The 17,168-nt window shown below is 39.8% G+C and overlaps 6 non-coding genes across 6 annotated transcripts; all 6 read left to right on the top strand.

Moving 5' to 3' along the window:
* Positions 1-3,221: 3,221 nt before the first annotated feature.
* Positions 3,222-3,294, top strand: TRNAM-CAU (transfer RNA methionine (anticodon CAU)). Its single transcript has one exon. It is a non-coding gene; the product is annotated as a tRNA-Met (tRNA).
* A 1,221-nt stretch (positions 3,295-4,515) lies between these two features.
* TRNAG-UCC (transfer RNA glycine (anticodon UCC)) lies at positions 4,516-4,587 on the top strand. The gene has a single exon. It is a non-coding gene; the product is annotated as a tRNA-Gly (tRNA).
* A 1,733-nt stretch (positions 4,588-6,320) lies between these two features.
* On the top strand, positions 6,321-6,393 carry TRNAM-CAU (transfer RNA methionine (anticodon CAU)). Its single transcript has one exon. It is a non-coding gene; the product is annotated as a tRNA-Met (tRNA).
* Positions 6,394-9,434: 3,041 nt separating this feature from the next.
* TRNAM-CAU (transfer RNA methionine (anticodon CAU)) lies at positions 9,435-9,507 on the top strand. Its single transcript has one exon. It is a non-coding gene; the product is annotated as a tRNA-Met (tRNA).
* Positions 9,508-12,545: 3,038 nt separating this feature from the next.
* Positions 12,546-12,618, top strand: TRNAM-CAU (transfer RNA methionine (anticodon CAU)). Its single transcript has one exon. It is a non-coding gene; the product is annotated as a tRNA-Met (tRNA).
* Positions 12,619-15,658: 3,040 nt separating this feature from the next.
* On the top strand, positions 15,659-15,731 carry TRNAM-CAU (transfer RNA methionine (anticodon CAU)). The gene has a single exon. It is a non-coding gene; the product is annotated as a tRNA-Met (tRNA).
* Positions 15,732-17,168: the final 1,437 nt, after the last annotated feature.

Genomic DNA, 17,168 nt, shown 5'->3' with positions numbered 1-17,168 from the left:
TGGGTACCAACGGTATCTTATTCTTGATTGCGAACTCTTGATCAACGAAGTTTCCCCCTGACCCAGAATCCAGAAAGGCCCGTGTCTGTACTGTGAAGGTCTCACCGAATATGGAGATGGGTAGGTAAATCCTAGTAGAGGGTTGAGGAGGGGGAAAGGTTGCAGTGCCCAGCGTGATCCTCCTTATACTCACTGGGCTTTGGCGTTTCCCGGTTTAAGTGGACAGTTGATCACAAGGTGTCCGTTATTGCCACAGTAGAGGCACAACCCCGCTCGTCTTCTCCGTTGCCTCTCGATAGGCGAAAGACTAGTCCCTCCCAGCTGCATGGGTTCGTCTAGAACGGGAGTTGTGGAGAGTAGAGGCCCTATGGTGGAAAAAGAGGACGATTGTATACCTCGAGGGTGTTTGTTTCTCTCCATCTTTCTCTCTTGGAGACGCTGATCCATACGGATGCACAGGTTTATCAGATTTTCCAATCCAGCGGGGCGATCAAGAGAGGCCAGTTCGTCCTTCAGGCATTCGGACAGACCCTGCCAGAAGACTGCAGATAGGGCCTCATCGTTCCAGCCGGTCTCCGTAGCCACCGTCCGAAAATCCAGGGCATAACGAGCCACAGTACGGTCTCCCTGGGAAATATTAAGCAGAGTAGATGCGGCGGTAACCTTACGCCCTGGGGTGTCAAACAACCTTCTGAACTCGGTGATGAAGAGGGCGAGGTTTGAAGTCAGATCGGGACGTTGCTCCCAGATAGGAGATGCCCAGGCTAGAGCGGCGTCAGTCAGCAAGGAGAGTATGTATGCGACCTTTGATCGTGAGGAAGGGAAGTGAGAGGGAAGCAACTCAAACTGTATGGAGCACTGGTTCAGAAACCCTCGGCAACCGTTGGGATCCCCTGCATACCGGTTGGACGTTGGTAGTCTTGGCTCAGTGGTATGTGTCGTGAGTGCGGGAGTGGTTGCAAGTGGGGCGGTGTTGGTTGTAGATAAGGTCAGGCATCTAACTTGCTCAGTAAGGGTATCCACGTCTTGTTTGAGTTGGGAGACTAGTTGTTCCTTAAGTGTGAATGATCCGGTAAGTTGCCGGAAGCACTCCTCATGTGTGTCTAGGCGTCGGGCCACCTCAGCGGTGTCCATGTTTGTTGGGCTGAGCATATTGTCACGCTGCGCTCACCACAAACAGGACGGAAGACCGCGGGGCTGAGGTGGGGATAGAAAGACACCGACCTACAACCACGCAGTCCTGTCCAGAATGCGTAGTCCAAGTCGTACCGCGTCGTAGGGTTGGAGAGGTCAGGGTAATCAGGGTACTTGCCGTGTTCCGGGGTTGGAGAGTAGAGGATGGTAGATTTCCGTAGCCAAGGTCCAGGGTAATAGAAGGTAGAATGGTCGAGCGCGAAGCCGAGGTCAAAGTACAGGAGAGTGTAGGAATCCAGAGAACAGCCAGGATCAGGATATCAGAGAACAGACAGGTCAGACCAAGCAAAGTTCAAGAAAAATAAACAGCAGCGGTGAGCACAATGCATAAACAGGAGTTTATGCTCAGCAAGGAATGCCAAACAGGAGCAGGTATATATGTGGGAAGGATCCAATTACCTTGCAGGGGTGTGATCCGGTCCTCCAATGATGTCCGGGCGGCAGTAATCTGAAATAGCCTGCAGGTCAGGCTTTCCTGGTGATTGCCTTGGTTGCCGAGCAACCCGCGCGCATGCGCGATGCGCGTCGCGGAGCGCTGACGTCACGCGGGCGTTTGACCGAGTTCCCTCCCTGTGGGAGGCGCTGGCAGCTCCTTTCCGAGCGTGCGTGCCCTGGCCGTGCGTGTGCGCATGGGTCCGCCGTGTGACGCGTCAGCGGGGCGGTCTCTGACCGGAGTTGCTGCAGATGTGACACAATCACACCAGTCACACGTTTGTTTACCGCGGTTGATTTCCTTGAATTACCTAGATTCTGATTTCTTTGGGTGCAATTCTTCGCATATCTGCCAGGTGGCAGAAATGAATGAATACTAATGTGTACAGTACTGTGCTACTGCGTCAATTTGCAGGTGTTTAAAAAACAAATAAAAGCCAAGTCTACAGAACCACAGTGGTCCATTGTGAATCGATCTTGGTCCTTAAAGACGCTGAAGACGTTATCAAACTTAGGCGTTGCATAATAAAAACCTCTAAAACACAATGTTGTGGGCTTTTTTCTACATTCTTATCCCTGCACAATTGCTGACTGAACTAGACACCATGTGTACACCGTACACGTATAAGAAACCTGACTGTAGTTATGCATTTTTAATATGTTCTGCAATTAATGCTGCAACAGATAAGCTGGCGACTTTATCAGAAATATATGAATATTTCATTTCGAACTATGATTTTTACAAATGTTCACCTGACGTTCATGGGTGGAAGCGTTCGGTAAGGCAAACCTTAACTAACGACCATTGCTTTTTTCGCATTGTCCCTCCTCCCGAAGATAGAAGAGGGTATTGGTGTATGATCCCAGATTTGGCAACTGCAAAATGAGAAAGGTCGGGTTTAATCCATTACGTTTAAAGCTGCAGTTCAAGCTGCTGTTTAAAAAAACAAATGTATTCCTGCATTGTGATTGACTGAGCAGTTACTACAGTAGATACAATTGGTGAACTGCTAGGGAGAGGACGGGGCTCAAGAGCCAGAGCCTATCAGAAGGAGAAGGGGGCTGTCTCTTTGGAAACGCTTCCTACAGTACAATAGAAACATTAAAAATGTCTTTCAAACATTTAAAAAAAAAAATGTATGCTACAAGTTTGTTCTCATAGTACAGAACTAATTTATTTAAAAATGTTATTTCTATTACTATTGGGGGAAAAAAACAGATGGGACTCGAACCCACAATACCTGGCTTAGGAGGCCATAGTTTCTTATGATATTTCATTATAATTTCAATTGTGCAATCATTCTTACTGCTTTACTACCAATAAAATACCAGTGAATGCTCAAATATTTCAAAACGAGGAAAAGAAAGCTAATTGGTGGTATAATTGTGAGCATAGCAGCCTTCCAAGCAGTTGACCTGGGTTCGGGTTCCTGGCCAATGCAGGTGTTATTATTTTTAAATACTAAACCATTATTTAGCAAATTATGTTTGCGTGCAGATATAGGACATAGTTACAGTGTGCGTAAAAACAGCTTTTATAATGTAATATTGATTCTGGCAATTTGTTAATTTCTTTTTCTTAACTAAAAGTATATGCCTCATTAGCGCAGTAGGTAGCGCGTCAGTCTCATAATCTGAAGGTCGTGAGTTCAATCCTCACATGGGGCATTACTTTTCATTTACTTTTTAATACAAATGTATTTCCTTTTTGTTCACATTTGCATTTACTGTACGGTAGTAAATATTTTGTATTTTGTATGAATATTGTTGTATCACTTTTATGTAACTATTGTTTTTTATAAATATTTGTAAATATTAATAAAAACTCATTGACCAATTACAGTACGCTCATGCCATCCAACAAACAACAAAAAAATGCGACGACCCCACGGGATGCCTCCTTTGTCTTTTAAAAACACAGTATGGGGACTAAAGATCAAGAAGCGTTGGTCGCGGGTGAAGACGCAGACCCAGAACCAGACTCCAAGGAGGAAGTAGACACCCCACTCACTCATAAAGAAATGCTGGTATTTGTTCAGGATATCAAGAACTCTTTTCACTCTGAGATACACAGCATCCACCGCAGTCTCAAAGACAAAATAGCGTCAATAGGAGACCATATTGCGGACTTGGAAGAGAAGGTAGCTACAAACGCTCATGCTCAAGAAACCCAGGTCCAGGAAGTCCATGAGCTAAAACCCCAAGTTAAAATAATCTTTGAGAAACTGGATAACATAGAGAACCGGTCAAGACACAACAATCTGCAGATCAGAGGAGTGCCGGAAGAAGTGGACAATGCCAAATTAGACACATATCTTACCTGGATTTTCACGTCCCTTCTACCAGAAACATTGGTAGATAAACTCATGATAGACATAGCTCACAGGCTTCCTAGTCCTAAAAATCGTGACCTAGCAAAGCCACGGGATGTGATCACACGTCTGCACTATATCCGTACCAAAGAGAAGTACTAGATCATTTAGTGTTTCAAGTCATGTGGCAGAGAACGAGCGTTTTCACTTTGATCAGATTCTGATTCCGCATTAGATTTCTCTTATTTAGAGAGAAGAATAATTTAATACAGCACTAGAGCTTTGGAAATGTGTTGTTTTTTATATACTATTATTCCTATAAAAATGGTTTATTAAGGCAGGGGTGCACAAACTTGGGGCCCTTGATTATTTATGGGGGGTACGGAGCTTACAGAGGCTCCGCTCTCTTCCTGAAAATCTTGCCTCAATATATAAATGCACTCATAACTTCCTTTTTCTAATACTTAGACAGACGCCATTTCACTGGTGGCGTCTTTGCTCTCCACATGCAAACATGCACCTAATTTTTCCAGTCTTAATTCTTTTTTATAACTGCCATTTATGCTATCTTTATACAGCGTTGGTGGTATAGTGGTGAGCATAGCTGCCTTCCAAGCAGTTGACCCGGGTTCGATTCCCGGCCAACGCAGGTGTTGCTATTTTTAAATACTAAAACATTATTATGAAATCATATTTGCGTGCTGATATATGTATGTGGTTTGTGCTAGTTTTATCTCTTTTTGATGACTTCCTAGTGACTCAACTCAGAATCATTTTAACTTTTTGGCAAGGACGACATACCTATATAAAGGCTAATTTTGTAAGCATCAAAACTCCAGAGTTATGAAGTGTAACATAAATCTTTTTGGACTTCAACTATTTTTTTGTACAATTAATTAACATCCAGAAAAGAAGTGGACGAAGAAAACATTAAAAGGCTAATAAGTGGAGCATGCGCGACACCAGATGGGATGGTCAAATATATTTATTTTTTGTTCACATTTGCATTTATGGTAGTAAATATTTGGTATTTTGTATGAATATTGCTACCAATCCCACCAGTCACACCTTTGTTTACCGCGGTTGATTTCCTTGAATTACCTGGATTCTGATTTCTTTGGGTGCAATTCTTCGCGTATCTGCCAGGTGGCAGAAATGAATGAATACTAATGTGTACAGTACTGTGCTACTGTGTCAATTTGCAGGTATTTAAAAACAAATAAAAGCCAAGTCTACAGAACCACAGTGGTCCATTGTGAATCGATCTTGGTCCTTAAAGACGCTGAAGACGTTATCAAACTTAGGCGTTGCATAATAAAAACCTCTAAAACACAATGCTGTGGCTTTTTCTACATTCTTATCCCTGCACAATTGCTGACTGAACTAGACACCATGTGTACACCGTACACGTATAAGAAACCTGACTGTAGTTATGCATTTTTAATATGTTCTGCAATTAATGCTGCAACAGATAAGCTGGCGACTTTATCAGAAATATATGAATATTTCATTTCGAACTATGATTTTTACAAATGTTCACCTGACGTTCATGGGTGGAAGCGTTCGGTAAGGCAAACCTTAACTAACGACCATTGCTTTTTTCGCATTGTCCCTCCTCCCGAAGATAGAAGAGGGTATTGGTGTATGATCCCAGATTTGGCAACTGCAAAATGAGAAAGGTCGGGTTTAATCCATTAAGTTTAAAGCTGCAGTTCAAGCTGCTGTTTAAAAAAAACAAATGTATTCCTGCATTGTGATTGACTGAGCAGTTACTACAGTAGATACAATTGGTGAACTGCTAGGGAGAGGGCGGGGCTCAAGAGCCAGAGCCTATCAGAAGGAGAAGGGGACTGTCACTTTGGAAACGCTTCCTACAGTACAATAGAAACATTAAAAATGTCTTTCAAACATTTTAAAAAAAATGTATGGTACAAGGTTGTTCTCATAGTACAGAACTAATTTATTTAAAAATGTTATTTCTATTACTAATGGGGGGAAAAAACCAGATGGGACTCGAACCCACAATCCCTGGGTTAGGAGGCCATAGTTTCTTATGTTATTTCATTATAATTTCAATTGTGCAATCTTTCTTACTGCTTTACTTCCAATAAAATACCAGTGAATGCTCAAATATTTCAAAACAAGGAAAAGAAAGCTAATTGGTGGTATAATTGTGAGCATAGCTGCCTTCCAAGCAGTTGACCTGGGTTCGGGTTCCTGGCCAACGCAGGTGTTATTATTTTTAAATACTAAACCATTATTTAGCAAATCATGTTTGCGTGCAGATATAGGACATAGTTACAGTGTGCGTAAAAACAGCTTTTTTAATGTAATATTGATTCTGGCAATTTGTTAATTTCTTTTTCATAGCTAGAAGTATATGCCTCGTTAGCGCAGTTGGTAGCGCGTCAGTCTCATAATCTGAAGGTCGTGAGTTCGATCCTCACATGGGGCATTACTTTTCATTTACTTTTTAATACAAATGTATTTCCTTTTTGTTCACATTTGCATTTACTGTACGGTAGTAAATATTTTGTATTTTGTATGAATATTGTTGTATCACTTTTATGTAACTATTGTTTTTTATAAATATTTGTAAATATTAATAAAAACTCATTGACCAATTACAGTACGCTCATGCCATCCAACAAAAACAAAAAAATGCGACGACCCCACGGGATGCCTCCTTTGTCTTTTAAAAACACAGTATGGGGACTAAAGATCAAGAAGCGTTGGTCGTGGGTGAAGACGCAGACCCAGAACCAGACTCCAAGGAGGAAGTAGACACCCCACTCACTCATAAAGAAATGCTGGTATTTGTTCAGGATATCAAGAGCTCTTTTCACTCTGAGATACACAGCATCCACCGCAGTCTTCCAAGCCAAAATAGCATCTATAGGAGACCATATTGCGGACTTGGAAGAGAAGGTAGCTACAACCGCTCATGCTCAAGAAACCCAGGCCCAGGAAGTCCATGAGCTAAAACCCCAAGTTAAAATAATCTTTGAGAAACTGGAGAACACAGAGAACCGGTCAAGACACAACAATCTGCAGATCAGAGGAGTGCCGGAAGAAGTGGATAATGCCAAATTAGACACATATCTTACCTGGATTTTCACGTCCCTTCTACCAGAAACATTGGTAGATAAACTCATGATGGACAGGGCTCACAGGCTTCCTAGACCTAAAAATCTTGACCTAGCAAAGCCACGGGATGTGATCACACGTCTGCACTATATCCGTACCACCAAAGAGGGGTACTAGATCATTTAGTGTTTCAAGTCATGTGGCAGAGAACGAGCGTTTTTACTTTGATCAGATTCTGATTCCCCATTAGATTTCTCTTATTTAGAGAGAAGAATAATTTAATACAGCACTAGAGCTTTGGAAATGTGTTGTTTTTTATATACTATTATTCCTATAAAAATGGTTTATTAAGGCAGGGGTGCACAAACTTGGGGCCCTTGATTATTTATGGGGGGTACGGAGCTTACAGAGGCTCCGCTCTCTTCCTGAAAATCTTGCCTCAATATATAAATGCACTCATAACTTCCTTTTTCTAATACTTATACAGACGCCATTTTCACTGGTGGCGTCTTTGCTCTCCACATGCAAACATGCACACATGCACCTAATTTTTCCAGTCTTAATTCTTTTTTATAACTGCCATTTATGCTATCTTTATACAGAGTTGGTGGTATAGTACTGAGCATAGCTGCCTTCCAAGCAGTTGACCCGGGTTCGATTCCTGGCCAACGCACGTGTTGCTATTTTTAAATACTAAAACATTATTATGAAATCATCTTTGCGTGCTGATATATGTATGTGGTTTGTGCTAGTTTTATCTCTTTTTGATGACTTCCTAGTGACTCAACTCGGAATCATTTTAACTTTTTGACAAGGACGACATACCTATACAAAGGCTTATTTTGTAAACATCAAAACTCCAGAGTTATGAAGTGTAACATAAATCTTTTTGGACTTGAACTATTTTTTTGTACAATTAATTAACATCCAGAAAAGAAGTGGACGAAGAAAACATTAAAAGGCTAATAAGTGGTGCATGCGCGACACCAGATGGGATGGTCAAATATATTTATTATTTGTTCACATTTGCATTTATGGTAGTAAATATTTGGTATTTTGTATGAATATTGCCACCAATCACACCAGTCACACCTTTGTTTACCACGGTTGATTTCCTTGAATTACCTGGATTCTGATTTCTTTGGGTGCAATTCTTCACGTATCTGCCAGGTGGCAGAAATGAATGAATACTAATGTGTACAGTACTGTGCTACTGTGTCAATTTGCAGGTGCTTAAAAAACAAATGAAAGCCAAGTCTACAGAACCACAGTGGTCCATTGTGAATCGATCTTGGTCCTTAAAGACGCTGAAGACGTTATCAAACTTAGGCGTTGCATAATAAAAACCTCTAAAACACAATACTGTGGGATTTTTTCTACATTCTTATCCCTGCACAATTGCTGACTGAACTAGACACCATGTGTACACCGTACACGTATAAGAAACCTGACTGTAGTTATGCATTTTTAATATGTTCTGCAATTAATGCTGCAACAGATAAGCTGGCGACTTTATCAGAAATATATGAATATTTCATTTCGAACTTTGATTTTTACAAATGTTCACCTGACGTTCATGGGTGGAAGCATTTGGTAAGGCAAACCTTAACTAACGACCATTGCTTTTTCGCATTGTCCCTCCTCCCGAAGATAGAAGAGGGTATTGGTGTATGATCCCAGATTTGGCAACTGCAAAATGAGAAAGGTCGGGTTTAATCCATTACGTTTAAAGCTGCAGTTCAAGCTGCTGTTTAAAAAAAACAAATGTATTCCTGCATTGTGATTGACTGAGCAGTTACTACAGTAGATACAATTGGTGAACTGCTAGGGAAAGGGTGGGGCTCATGAGCCAGAGCCTATCAGAAGGAGAAGGGGGCTGTCTCTTTGGAAACGCTTCCTACAGTACAATAGAAACATTAAAAATGTCTTTCAAACATTTTAAAAAAAATGTATGCTACAAGTTTGTTCTCATAGTACAGAACTAATTTATTTAAAAATGTCATTTCTATTACTATTGGGGAAAAAACCCCCAGATGGGACTAGAACCCACAATCCCTGGCTTAGGAGGCCATAGTTTCTTATGATATTTCATTATAATTTCAATTGTTCAATCTTTCTTACTGCTTTACTACCAATAAAATACCAGTGAATGCTCAAATATTTCAAAACGAGGAAAAGAAAGCTAATTGGTGGTATAATTGTGAGCATAGCTGCCTTCCAAGCAGTTGACCTGGGTTCGGGTTCCTGGCCAACGCAGGTGTTATTATTTTTAAATACTAAACCATTATTTAGCAAATCATGTTTGCGTGCAGATATAGGACATAGTTACAGTGTGCGTAAAAACAGCTTTTTTAAAGTAATATTGATTCTGGCAATTTGTTAATTTCTTTTTCATAGCTAAAAGTATATGCCTCGTTAGCACAGTAGGTAGCGCGTCAGTCTCATAATCTGAAGGTCGTGAGTTCGATCCTCACATGGGGCATTACTTTTCATTTACTTTTTAATACAAATGTATTTCCTTTTTGTTCACATTTGCATTTACTGTACGGTAGCAAATATTTTGTATTTTGTATGAATATTGTTGTATCACTTTTATGTAACTCTTGTTTTTTATAAATATTTGTAAATATTAATAAAAACTCATTGACCAATTACAGTACGCTCATGCCATCCAACAAACAACAAAATAATGCGACGACCCCACGGGATGCCTCCTTTGTCTTTTGAAAACACAGTATGGGAACTAAAGATCAAGAAGCGTTGGTCGCGGGTGAAGACGCAGACCCAGAACCAGACTCCAAGGAGGAAGTAGACACCCCACTCACTCATAATGAAATGCTGGTATTTGTTCAGGATATCAAGAGCTCTTTTCACTCTGAGATACACAGCATCCACCGCAGTCTCAAAGACAAAATAGCGTCTATAGGAGACCATATTGCGGACTTGGAAGCGAAGGTAGCTACAACCGCTCATGCTCAAGAAACCCAGGCCCAGGAAGTCCATGAGCTAAAACCCCAAGTTAAAATAATCTTTGAGAAACTGGAGAACACAGAGAACCGGTCAAGACACAACAATCTGCAGATCAAAGGAGTGCCCGAAGATTTGGACAATGACAAATTAGACACATATCTTACCTGGATTTTCACGTCCCTTCTACCAGAAACATTGGTAGATAAACTCATGATGGACAGAGCTCACAGGCTTCCTAGACCTAAAAATCTTGACCTAGCAAAGCCACGGGATGTGATCACACGTCTGCACTATATCCGTACCAAAAAGGAGTACTAGATCATTTAGTGTTTCAAGTCATGTGGCAGAGAACGAGCGTTTTTACTTTGATCAGATTCTGATTCCCCATTAGATTTCTCTTATTTAGAGAGAAGAAGAATTTAATACAGCACTAGAGCTTTGGAAATGTGTTGTTTTTTATATACTATTATTCCTATAAAAATGGTTTATTAAGGCAGGGGTGCACAAACTTGGGGCCCTTGATTATTTATGGGGGGTACGGAGCTTACAGAGGCTCCGCTCTCTTCCTGAAAATCTTGCCTCAATATATAAATGCACTCATAACTTCCTTTTTCTAATACTTAGACAGACGCCATTTTCACTGGTGGCGTCTTTGCTCTCCACATGCAAACATGCACACATGCACCTAATTTTTCCAGTCTTAATTCTTTTTTATAACTGCCATTTATGCTATCTTTATACAGCGTTGGTGGTATAGTGATGAGCATAGCTGCCTTCCAAGCAGTTGACCTGGGTTCGATTCCCGGCCAACGCAGGTGTTGCTATTTTTAAATACTAAAACATTATTATGAAATCATCTTTGCGTGCTGATATATGTATGTGGTTTGTGCTAGTTTTATCTTTTTTTGATGACTTCCTAGTGACTCAACTCGGAATCATTTTAACTTTTTGGCAAGGACGACATACCTATATAAAGGCTAATTTTGTAAGCATCAAAGCTCCAGAGTTATGAAGTGTAACATAAATCTTTTTGGACTTCAACTATTTTTTTGTACAATTAATTAACATCCAGAAAAGAAGTGGACGAAGAAAACATTAAAAGGCTAATAAGTGGTGCATGCGCGACACCAGATGGGATGGTCAAATATATTTATTTTTTGTTCACATTTGCATTTATGTAGTAAATATTTGGTATTATGTATGAATATTGCCACCAATCACACCAGTCACACCTTTGTTTACCGCGGTTGATTTCCTTGAATTACCTGGATTCTGATTTCTTTGGGTGCAATTCTTCGCGTATCTGCCAGGTGGCAGAAATGAATGAATACTAATGTGTACAGTACTGTGCTACTGTGTCAATTTGCAGGTGTTTAAAAAACAAATAAAAGCCAAGTCTACAGAACCACAGTGGTCCATTGTGAATCGATCTTGGTCCTTAAAGACGCTGAAGATGTTATAAACTTAGGCGTTGTATAATAAAAACCTCTAAAACACAATGCTGTGGGCTTTTTTCTACATTCTTATCCCTGCACAATTGCTGACTGAACTAGACACCATGTGTACACCGTACACGTATAAGAAACCTGACTGTAGTTATGCATTTTTAATATGTTCTGCAATTAATGCTGCAACAGATAAGCTGGCGACTTTATCAGAAATATATGAATATTTCATTTCGAACTATGATTTTTACAAATGTTCACCTGACGTTCATGGGTGGAAGCGTTCGGTAAGGCAAAACTTATTTAACGACCATTGCTTTTTTCGCATTGTCCCTCCTCCCAAAGATAGAAGAGGGTATTGGTGTATGATCCCAGATTTGGCAACTGCAAAATGAGAAAGGTCGGGTTTAATCCATTAAGTTTAAAGCTGCAGTTCAAGCTGGTGTTTAAAAAAAACAAATGTATTCCTGCATTGTGATTGACTGAGCAGTTACTACAGTAGATACAATTGGTGAACTGCTAGGGAGAGGGTGGGGCTCAAGAGCCAGAGCCTATCAGAAGGAGAAGGGGGCTGTCACTTTGGAAACGCTTCCTACAGTACAATAGAAACATTAAAAATGTCTTTCAAACATTTTTAAAAAAAAATGTATGCTACAAGTTTGTTCTCATAGTACAGAACCAATTTATTTTAAAATGTTATTTCTATTACTATTGGGGAAAAAAACCCAGATGGGACTCGAACCCAAAATCCCTGGGTTAGGAGGCCATAGTTTCTTATGATATTTCATTATAATTTAAATTGTGCAATCTTTCTTACTGCTTTACTACCAATAAAATACCAGTGAATGCTCAAATATTTCAAAACGAGGAAAAGAAAGCTAATTGGTGGTATAATTGTGAGCATAGCTGCCTTCCAAGCAGTTGACCTGGGTTTGGGTTCCTGGCCAACGCAGGTGTTATTATTTTTAAATACTAAACCATTATTTAGCAAATCATGTTTGCGTGCAGATATAGGACATAGTAACAGTGTGCGTAAAAACAGCTTTTTTAATGTAATATTGATTCTGGCAATTTGTTAATTTCTTTTTCATAGCTAAAAGTATATGCCTCGTTAGCGCAGTAGGTAGCGCGTCAGTCTCATAATCTGAAGGTCGTGAGTTCGATCCTCACATGGGGCATTACTTTTCATTTACTTTTTAATACAAATGTATTTCCTTTTTGTTCACATTTGCATTTACTGTACGGTAGCAAATATTTTGTATTTTGTATGAATATTGTTGTATCACTTTTATGTAAGTATTGTTTTTTATAAATATTTGTAAATATTAATAAAAACTCATTGACCATTTACAGTACGCTCATGCCATCCAACAAACAACAAAAAAATGCGACGACCCCATGGGATGCCTCCTTTGTCTTTTAAAAACACAGTATGGGAACTAAAGATCAAGAAGCGTTGGTCGCGGGTGAAGACGCAGACCCAGAACCAGACTCCAAGGAGGAAGTAGACACCCCACTCACTCATAAAGAAATGCTGGTATTTGTTCAGGATATCAAGAGCTCTTTTCACTCTGAGATACACAGCATCCACCGCAGTCTCAAAGACAAAATAGCGTCGATAGGAGACCATATTGCGGACTTGGAAGAGAAGGTAGCTACAAACGCTCATGCTCAAGAAACCCAGGCCCAGGAAGTCCATGAGCTAAAACCCCAAGTTAAAATAATCTTTGAGAAACTGGAGAACACAGAGAACCGGTCAAGACACAACAATCTGCAGATCAGAGGAGTGCCGGAAGAAGTGGACAATGCCAAATTAGACACATATCTTACCTGGATTTTCACGTCCCTTCTACCAGAAACATTGGTAGATAAACTCATGATGGACAGAGCTCACAGGCTTCCTAGACCTAAAAATCTTGACCTAGCAAAGCCACGGGATGTGATCACACGTCTGCACTATATCCATACCAAAGAGGAGTACTAGATCATTTAGTGTTTCAAGTCATGTGGCAGAGAACGAGCGTTTTTACTTTGATCAGATTCTGATTCCGCATTAGATTTCTCTTATTTAGAGAGAAGAATTATTTAATACAGCACTAGAGCTTTGGAAATGTGTTGTTTTTTATATACTATTATTCCTATAAAAATGGTTTATTAAGGCAGGGGTGCACAAACTTGGGGCCCTTGATTATGTATGGGGGGTACGGAGCTTACAGAGGCTCCGCTCTCTTCCTGAAAATCTTGCCTCAATATATAAATGCACTCATAACTTCCTTTTTCTAATACTTAGACAGACGCCATTTTCACTGGTGGCGTCTTTGCTCTCCACATGCAAACATGCACACATGCACCTAATTTTTCCAGTCTTAATTCATTTTTATAACTGCCATTTATGCTATCTTTATACAGCGTTGGTGGTATAGTGGTGAGCATAGCTGCCTTCCAAGCAGTTGACCTGTGTTCGATTCCCGGCCAACGCAGGTGTTGCTATTTTTAAATACTAAAACATTATTATGAAATCATATTTGCGTGCTGATATATGTATGTGGTTTATGCTAGTTTAATCTTTTTTTGATGACTTCCTAGTGACTCAACTCGGAATCATTTTAACTTTTTGGCAAGGACGACATACCTATATAAAGGCTAATTTTGTAAGCATCAAAGCTCCAGAGTTATGAAGTGTAACATAAATCTTTTTGGACTTCAACTATTTTTTTGTACAATTAATTAACATCCAGAAAAGAAGTGGACGAAGAAAACATTAAAAGGCTAATAAGTGGTGCATGCGCGACACCAGATGGGATGGTCAAATATATTTATTTTTTGTTCACGTTTGCATTTATGGTAGTAAATATTTGGTATTTTGTATGAATATTGCCACCAATCACACCAGTCACACCTTTGTTTACCGCGGTTGATTTCCTTGAATTACCTGGATTCCGATTTCTTTGGGTGCAATTCTTCGCGTATCTGCCAGGTGGCAGAAATGAATGAATACTAATGTGTACAGTACTGTGCTACTGCGTCAATTTGCAGGTGTTTAAAAAACAAATAAAAGCCAAGTCTACAGAACCACAGTGGTCCTTTGTGAATCGATCTTGGTCCTTAAAGACGCTGAAGACGTTATCAAACTTAGGCGTTGCATAATAAAAACCTCTAAAACACAATGTTGTGGGCTTTTTTCTACATTCTTATCCCTGCACAATTGCTGACTGAACTAGACACCATGTGTACACCGTACACGTATAAGAAACCTGACTGTAGTTATGCATTTTTAATATGTTCTGCAATTAATGCTGCAACAGATAAGTTGGCGACTTTATCAGAAATATATGAATATTTCATTTCGAACTATGATTTTTACAAATGTTCACCTGACGTTCATGGGTGGAAGCGTTCGGTAAGGCAAACCTTAACTAACGACCATTGCTTTTTTCGCATTGTCCCTCCTCCCGAAGATAGAAGAGGGTATTGGTGTATGATCCCAGATTTGGCAACTGCAAAATGAGAAAGGTCGGGTTTAATCCATTACGTTTAAAGCTGCAGTTCAAGCTGCTGTTTAAAAAAAACAAATGTATTCCTGCATTGTGATTGACTGAGCAGTTACTACAGTAGATACAATTGGTGAACTGCTAGGGAGAGGGCGGGGCTCAAGAGCCAGAGCCTATCAGAAGGAGAAGGGGGCTGTCTCTTTGGAAACGCTTCCTACAGTACAATAGAAACATTAAAAATGTCTTTCAAACATTTTAAAAAAAAATGTATGCTACAAGTTTGTTCTCATAGTACAGAACTCATTTATTTAAAAATGTTATTTCTATTACTATTGGGGAAAAAAAACCCAAATGAGACTCGAACCCACAATCCCTGGCTTAGGAGGCCATAGTTTCTTATGATATTTCATTATAATTTCAATTGTGCAATCATTCTTACTGCTTTACTACCAATAAAATACCAGTGAATGCTCAAATATTTCAAAACGAGGAAAAGAAAGCTAATTGGTGGTATAATTGTGAGCATAGCTGCCTTCCAAGCAGTTGACCTGGGTTCGGGTTCCTGGCCAACGCAGGTGTTATTATTTTTAAATACTAAACCATTATTTAGCAAATCATGTTTGCGTGCAGATATAGGACATATTTACAGTGTGCGTAAAAACAGCTTTTTTAATGTAATATTGATTCTGGCAATTTGTTAATTTCTTTTTCATTGCTAAAAGTATATGCCTCGTTAGCGCAGTAGGTAGCGCGTCAGTCTCATAATCTGAAGGTCGTGAGTTCGATCCTCACATGGGGCATTACTTTTCATTTACTTTTTAATACAAATGTATTTCCTTTTTGTTCACATTTGCCTTTACTGTACGGTAGTAAATATTTTGTATTTTGTATGAATATTGTTGTATCACTTTTATGTAACTATTGTTTTTTATAAATATTTGTAAATATTAATAAAAACTCATTGACCAATTACAGTACGCTCATGCCATCCAACAAACAAAAAAAAAATGCGACAACCCCACGGAATGCCTCCTTTGTCTTTTGAAAACACAGTATGGGGACTAAAGATCAAGAAGCGTTGGTCGCGGGTGAAGACGCAGACCCAGAACCAGACTCCAAGGAGGAAGTAGACACCCCACTCACTCATAAAGAAAGGCTGGTATTTGTTCAGGATATCAAGAGCTCTTTTCACTCTGAGATACACAGCATCCACCGCAGTCTCAAAGACAAAATAGCGTCTATAGGAGACCATATTGCGGACTTGGAAGAGAAGGTAGCTACAAACGCTCATGCTCAAGAAACCCAGGCCCAGGAAGTCCATGAGCTAAAACCCCAAGTTAAAATAATCTTTGAGAAACTGGAGAACATAGAGAACCGGTCAAGACACAACAATCTGCAGATCAGAGGAGTGCCGGAAGATGTGGACAATGCCAAATTAGACACATATCTTACCTGGATTTTCACGTCCCTTCTACCAGAAACATTGGTATATAAACTCATGATAGACATAGCTCACAGGCTTCCTAGTCCTAAAAATCATGACCTAGCAAAGCCACGAGATGTGATCACACGTCTGCACTATATCCGTACCAAAGAGGAGTACTAGATCATTTAGTGTTTCAAGTCATGTGGCAGAGAACGAGCGTTTTTACTTTGATCAGATTCTGATTCCCCATTAGATTTCTCTTATTTAGAGAGAAGAATAATTTAATACAGCACTAGAGCTTTGGAAATGTGTTGTTTTTTATATACTATTATTCCTATAAAAATGGTTTATTAAGGCAGGGGTGCACAAACTTGGGGCCCTTGATTATTTATGGGGGGTACGGAGCTTACAGAGGCTTCGCTCTCTTCCTGAAAATCTTGCCTCAATATATAAATGCACTCATAACTTCCTTTTTCTAATACTTAGACAGACGCCATTTCACTGGTGGCGTCTTTGCTCTCCACATGCAAACATGCACACATGCACCTAATTTTTCCAGTCTTAATTCTTTTTTATAACTGCCATTTATGCTATCTTTATACAGCGTTGATGGTATAGTGGTGAGCATAGCTGCCTTCCAAGCAGTTGACCCGGGTTTGATTCCCGGCCAACGCAGGTGTTGCTAATTTTAAATACTAAAACATTATTATGAAATCATATTTGCGTGCTGATATATGTATGTGGTTTGTGCTAGTTTTATCTCTTTTTGATGACTTCCTAGTGACTCAACTCGGAATCATTTTAACTTTTT

Source organism: Ascaphus truei, chromosome 20 (assembly GCF_040206685.1).
Source record: "Ascaphus truei isolate aAscTru1 chromosome 20, aAscTru1.hap1, whole genome shotgun sequence".
In the NCBI taxonomy this organism is placed as follows: Eukaryota; Metazoa; Chordata; class Amphibia; order Anura; family Ascaphidae; genus Ascaphus; species Ascaphus truei.
This window is presented reverse-complemented; position numbering and strand designations above follow the sequence as displayed.